This window comes from Phalacrocorax carbo, chromosome 1 (genome assembly GCF_963921805.1).
Source record: "Phalacrocorax carbo chromosome 1, bPhaCar2.1, whole genome shotgun sequence".
Taxonomy (NCBI): Eukaryota; Metazoa; Chordata; class Aves; order Suliformes; family Phalacrocoracidae; genus Phalacrocorax; species Phalacrocorax carbo.
Genome location: NC_087513.1, coordinates 27,595,324 through 27,602,213, shown reverse-complemented (window position 1 = coordinate 27,602,213; position 6,890 = coordinate 27,595,324).

Below are 6,890 nucleotides of genomic sequence, written 5' to 3'. Positions count from 1 at the left end.
TTTCTTTTCTCAGTCACCCTCCTGAAGAGGGACAATGCCACACCTTCTTTTTGACAAAACTGAAGGGTACATGCTGCCCACACGCAGCCACAGTCTGCCCACTACTCCTTAAAGCTTCATCTCTTCTCTTGAGACCTATATACGCATTTTTCAAAATTAAATACACTACATATGCTGCTACAGCTTAATTTGTACTTCTTCTGGATTACCCATGCCTTTGCTGAATACGGGTTTTCGCCTCTGCTGCTCCTTTATGCTGGACAATTGATATACAGCCACTGCTCACTTGTAACATATATTGGTGTCTCAGCGAACAGTAGTGTCTTGGGGAGCAAATGGCACTGTACAGAATCAGCATAAAGATGGAGGTCACAAGGAACCCTTATGCTCCTTCATCTGAAGCCGCTTGCTCAGGGCCTTGTCTCTCTCTCGTCTCTGGAAAGCCGTAGCACAGATTAGCTATGACATGTGGGAGATTTCAGCCCCTAGTTTCGTGGTGGTACATTTTTATCCATTTGTATTTGTGTAAATGTTAGGAGTTGAGCAACGTTAAAGAGGAGTGTTTGAAATCACTCCAAAAAGGTGCTGGCAAATGATGAACTATGTTTTTTATTGCTTAGCTATTTCAAAAACGTCCAGAGCTTCTTGTTTCTCATTTTGGAAATGTAATAGTGCTTTATGTTTGTTGTCTTGGCTCTTCCAAAATGTTTTTCTTCTTCTTCTTACTTTTGCTAGGATTTAAAATTTCATAGCTTTGTTTATATATCATGTTTCTGCCATTGAACGTAGATCTTATTCTGTCCTTCCCAAGATACTTCCAGATCAGATTTTATGCAAAACAGCTTTTATCCTCTGATATACTTTGCAGATATGATTTGCCCAGAAAAGTTAGAAATATTTTGAAAACAGAACAGAAATATTTTCCTTTGCTAGGTCCTTTGCTTTGGTAAGACATGTTGAACCAACTGCAGCTGATCAGGATATCATCTCTCCCCTCACACACTCACAGATGCTCAGCTCTGATCTGTTGGCATAACGTCACAGGCAGTTGCACCCTGGTTCTGTCAGTATGGCTTGGGTTAGGGGAAACACTATATTTAAGCACTTTTTTTTTTTTTTTTTCACCTGGATCATCCAGATAGATAGACTGCATCAGAGAGCAAGGGAACAACTCCTTGCATAATCATATCATTAACTGCTTAATCCAAGCTTTCTGCAGAAGGAATCATTCAAGCATCTGGGCTTATTGACCCAATGTGAGTTGCTCTAGCCCCTGCAACAGGAAATCTGTTGGAGGCAAGAAGGCTATAAAAAAGCTGAGTAAGTTGAAGTGCTCAGCTCTGATCTGGACTAGGTTAGAAATAGTTTTGCTCCACAGGAAAGTAGCAAGAGCGCGTCTGATCATCTGATCTCATAACACTAAACCTGTTTTTTTTCAGGTGTTTTTTTGTTTGTTTGTTTTCAAATTTCAGTATGACTAAATAATTAACTTACCTTCACAGAAACTGATGTAAAGAAATCTGAAGGGGAGTTATGCCATCACCACCCCCCAATAATCCTGTATTGTAGCAGAATTTAGTGACAGCTTTGAATATGGGACAATCACTCCTATTTCCTAAGAGGTAGAGCTTGAAATACTGTTATCTGCATCAACATATTTATTCATATCAAGAAGATTTTCTGTCAGTGTTTTCTATAGAAGACTCTGAGGGTTTCTGTAACTATGCCAATGTGTTTTCTACCTGGAGAAAGCAGTCTCAAACAACAAAAGAACAAACTAATAGAAAGTACATTTTGAAGACCCTAGTATCCTGAAACTTACTGCTCTGCTAATTGTTTAGTCTGTGCTCTGTGTTTTTGTTAAATCTCTCTTTATTTAATATCTCTCTACATAAATCCTCGTCATATTAAGTAATTATAAATAGTGCAATTGGCTAGTCTCTAATTAGGGGAGGAAAACACTCAGTGATGCGTGAACTACAGGTTAATGTAGAGCAGTCTGTAAATCACTCTGCCCAGGGCTCAGCAGATTGTATTATACTCCTTAGGCAATGGCTTTAGAAAGCCTTTGTAACGTAATGAAATCAAACCAGTGTATCATTACATGCATACTTGTAATTAATAAGAACAAAACAAACATTCACTGAGCAAATCAGTGAAGTGATGTGCTGTTAAAACACCACACGCCTGAGGTTTAAGAGTTTTTTATAATACTGAACATTTAGTATGGAAAATAAACATGCAAAAGAGCTGAAAACAGCAAAGACACAAAAGGTTTCTGACTTTAGCATCTCCCATTGTATTAAGACAAGATAACATAGGTTACATAATAATTCCTGGGGAATAGCTACTTCATTATCTCACCAATTAACTGAATCTTATCAAGGAAGACATAATTGTATGTTAAAAGAAACCAGCAAAGACTGCACATTAGTGTTACATCTTAAATGAGTGAAATGCCTCGTTTCACTTCTACTCTCTAAAGGGCTAAAACCAGAACTCTAAGGCATGGACATAATTTGGGGCGGGGGGAGGAAGAATGAATAAAAAACCTTTTGTGTTTCACTACTGGGATCCTGCTCCCAGCAACGCCTGGGATGAGTTCATGTAGGAGTGGATTTTGCGCACCAACCCAGAAGCACTTGAACCAGCTAGTGGGCTGTAGGCTTTGTTTCTTCTTTCAGGATTACGATTTTGTTTTGCTTTTCTTTTATTCTAGGCTATTTGACAGGTATCATGCCCTCCATGTTTGGTTTTTTTTCTAAGAAACCTCCCCTTTACAAATCAAGGGATTACTTCAGTGCCTCAGTTTCCCTTTGGTAATAATTTTCTTCCAGCATTTTGAGATTTACAGCCAAATTAGTATTGTTACCAAGGACCTGAACCCTGTGCCTGGTTTACAGAGATGGGTCTTGTCCACCCAACTGCTGGGGCATCCAGTGAACTGAAAGCAGCTGGGGCAAATTACTTATGACCTTTGAAAAGAACGCTAGCTGGCCATGATAATTCCTTACTTGGTTTTCCCCTGCAAAGCTCTGTCAGAGTTGTGACAGTGCCTTGTTTGCTAAAACTGTGGATGGTTTCATCATTCATTTACCATAAGATTAATTCTTTTCTTTATTTTTAGTCTTGATTTTAGTGATGACTGGTGGTGATGAGTTCCACTGGTGTTTTTGGTGTCACTGACCCAGTTTTGAACCCCTCTTCTTCCTGTTTATATCTCCACTGAGGCAAGCTGTGCAGAACTGAACACAGCATTCCAGGAAAGATTGATTTACACAATATTAGATTACTTTCAATTGTATTTTCTACTCTGTTCCTTCAACATTCTAACCTTGTCTGCTTTTAGGACCTCACATTGGATGGCAGTGACTCTGCTGATCTGTCCTCCATGGTGCCAAATGCTTTTTTCAGTGCTGATACAATTCATTTAATATTCAGCTACACTGTATGAATAGCTAAGTACCTTTCTTTCAATGTATATTGCATTTTACTTCCTAGCTTTTAAAAAATATTATGGCTCCAAACTTTTTTTTTCTATTACCTAATTTTAAAACACGAGTTTTGCTATCTCATTTTGCTATCTGAAAAAGGAAATTTGTTAACTGATTAATCTTATACCTCTTATCTGATTTCTGATTCAGGATAAGACTTTTCCTCTTGCTTTAAACAAGAGTGTAATGACCATATGGCTTATTTAACAGGGATTTCATTACAGAGTATGTGAATCCTCATGCTGATTATAAACAACAGGGCTTTTAGCCATAACTTCAGAGTCTGCACACAGGGAATTCTACTGTATTAGAAAGGTATGATTTTTGTATGCACCAGCTATTCCTCTATAGGACATTTATAATGCAAGTACTGAAACATATTACAGACATTCAATATTTCGCAGCTTGAAATATTTTATTCAGTTCACCTGGCACTGAAGCAAAGCTTATCCCCGGATAATCTATTATGCTTTCTTTCAAATGTTTCCTACACCCCAGCCCTCCATATCATTGAAGTACCACAGTAGCTGATTCTACTGTAAGTTTAACATTCATTTTAAATTCCTGGCACTACTCCCAGTGGAGCTATGTTAATTTGTAGCAGCTAAAAATATGGCCCAATAGTGCTGTGTTGCTGCATATCCCCTCCTCCCCAAACAAAACAAAGCATTTCAATGCTTAGAGAGCACATTTGTCATATACACAATGCTATTTAATAACACATTGACAGAGAATAGTATGATATCTAGAATGCTGTGGTGAGTGCCTTTAATCTGTTTCAATAACAGCTTACAGTGCACTGAAATACCTTTTTGGTTTTATATAAAGTCTATTATTAACACTTTCTGAACTAAATTTAATAGTGTTCCATAACTCCTGGCTTTTTTTCTCCTGCTTTAGAGGCAATGGTAGAAAGTGTCAGGTATACCATCTCAGCATATCCTAATTATCAGTTTTCCAAAGTCAAAACAATGTTAATAAACTGGAAAGCTTCACCTACTGGAAATCACCTTGTCAGAAATGGTTCATCATTGTGGTAGGAGCAAAGCAACATCCTAGTCTATTACAAAGAAAGGAAACCTGGGTCAGGAAGCAAAAGATGACCTCAGTTGCCCATTACCTGTCTCTACACAGGTCAACCCTCAGCTCTGTGAAGACTCACTGTGTTGAACAGATGCTGCCTGTGTGTGGGGCCTGCCTGGTCAGGGGGTACATATTTAAGTACCTTTGAGTCCATAGACAAGTATAAGACTCACAAATAGAAATAAAAAATATTGATGAGAACCAGGAAGATAACTAACACAAAGAACCTCACAACTAAAAGAAATATATACACTTCTGTTTTTAAAAATAGACAAGAAGAAGAAATCTAATTATTTTGGGGATTAGCCTATTCCCAGTGTGGTCCATTCCTATTCATTAGTTAAACCTTTGTACCTTCTTCCCATTGATGGTCTTGTGATTTAAACAGATGCCTGGGTTCCCTCCTGAACAGGACAGTCTTCTTGAACTGGGTTGGAGTAAATGTCATGTTGATACGAAATTAGATCTTTCATGAACAAGATGAAGCAGTATTTAGTTTAAACATATTGAATTTTGAAGTGGGATGACTCTGTTAAATATCAGAAGGCCCACTATTAAGGAAAAATAGCACAGATAGATATAAAAAAAAATGTTCTGTGTGCATTTCTGACAATTGACTCAAAATCATCCTGAAGTTCACTCTACGTAGGTCTTGGTGGCGAGCATGGGAAATTCCCAAAGCTGAATAAAATGCAGAAGGCCTCAATACCTTTATGTAACAGTTTTACAGCTGGAAACAGCATCAGAGAACAAAATGAATCATTCATCCTACATGGAGAGAGAAGCAGAGGTAAATTCAGGTTTTCAGGCTAAGAACCTTAGGCATCTGTGTCATTAGAGGTAAAGGAGAAAAATGCCTCATAGGCTTCTGTGTTGGTCTTCTATATTATTCTATATTAAAGGGGAGGAGAAGCATTTCTGGCTGCAAAATCACTGTCTCAGGGACAACATCATGTCTAAATCCCTCCCTTTGGTCAATCTGTGTAGCACAAAGTATTAGAAAGAGAGGTAGGTTTTAGTCTATGTAGCACGTGTGAAGAATAGTCTAAACCACACATTACTAAAACAGACCGGAGAGGTACTCCAGCAAGCATTCAAATTAGGTTAGATCCTTGCTCACATTTTCTTTCTCATCACCCATCATGCACCTATTTCTTTTGGCTGTTTGATAAGTCAGTGCACTTTCTCACAGCAGTACTCTGCAGTCTTCACCTCATGAGAGATTTTGCTTGATTACTGGTAAGACCAGCAACAAGGAGAACTGACATGCTAGGGAAAACATTATTCTAAATCTGATCGTTGCAGGACAGTGCACAGCTAATCATAAAACATGCATCTTGACTTAGCAAGGGTCTGAAGTTCAACAGTAGCATACTCCATGTACAATAAACTGCAATACTACTCATACCTCTTGGACTTTCCCACAGCATCATGGGGCAATTACTGTGCTTATTGGGCACTCTCTCCCTGCTCTGCTTACCCTCACAAAAGTTGGTACTGCTGTTCGTATTCAGTGACTGTCCTTACCCCACTCACCAAGCAGTACTCCATCTTTTCCTGCAGACCTTTACAAAACTCTTCCCAACAAACTGAATCCTCTGGCCTTCACGAGCCTGAGTTTTCAGCTGTTCTTATAGTTTCATCCTCTTCCTCCACCCTTGTACAGGAGGCTTGTGAAAGCGCCTTGCCTGATTCTTATGCTTCTTTATGGAACCACAGACAAGCTAAACCCATGTGGAGTTTGATCACATTGTTTGACCACTTACTGGCTATTTCATGTTCTGGAGAAGTTTAATCGCTACTGCTTTTAAAGAGTCCCTCTTTTATTGTTCTTTCTTCTGCATTTCATCTTCACCAATATTTTTTTTTCTTTTGTCCTAAGCTCATTTACTTAAGTCACTCTGGTACAACTGCCCATCCCCAGGAGTGTACAGCAAAGCTCACAGGTTTCATCTTAACTCTTCTACAGTCCTTACAATATATAAGGTCCTAACAGACTTTTAAAAAATCATTGTAAATATGTAAATAGAGTGTGAAAATATTCAGTCGTGTCTCATAGCATTTGGAGATTATTTGAATGGTATAAAGGTAGTTGGGATATGGTGTCATTCCCTGGACTTTTGCTCTCATATTTTCCTCCAGATGCAATAGCTATATTGCTGAAACTTGCACTGAAGTAAGGATTTAAACAATTAAGCCTTCTGTAGTGTATACCATTACCTGAAAATATCTAACCTATTTATTAAGGTAGGTTCAAAGATTCAATCCATCTGCCACCTTTGTGCAGATAAGTCAAGAGGAAGCCAAAAGTTT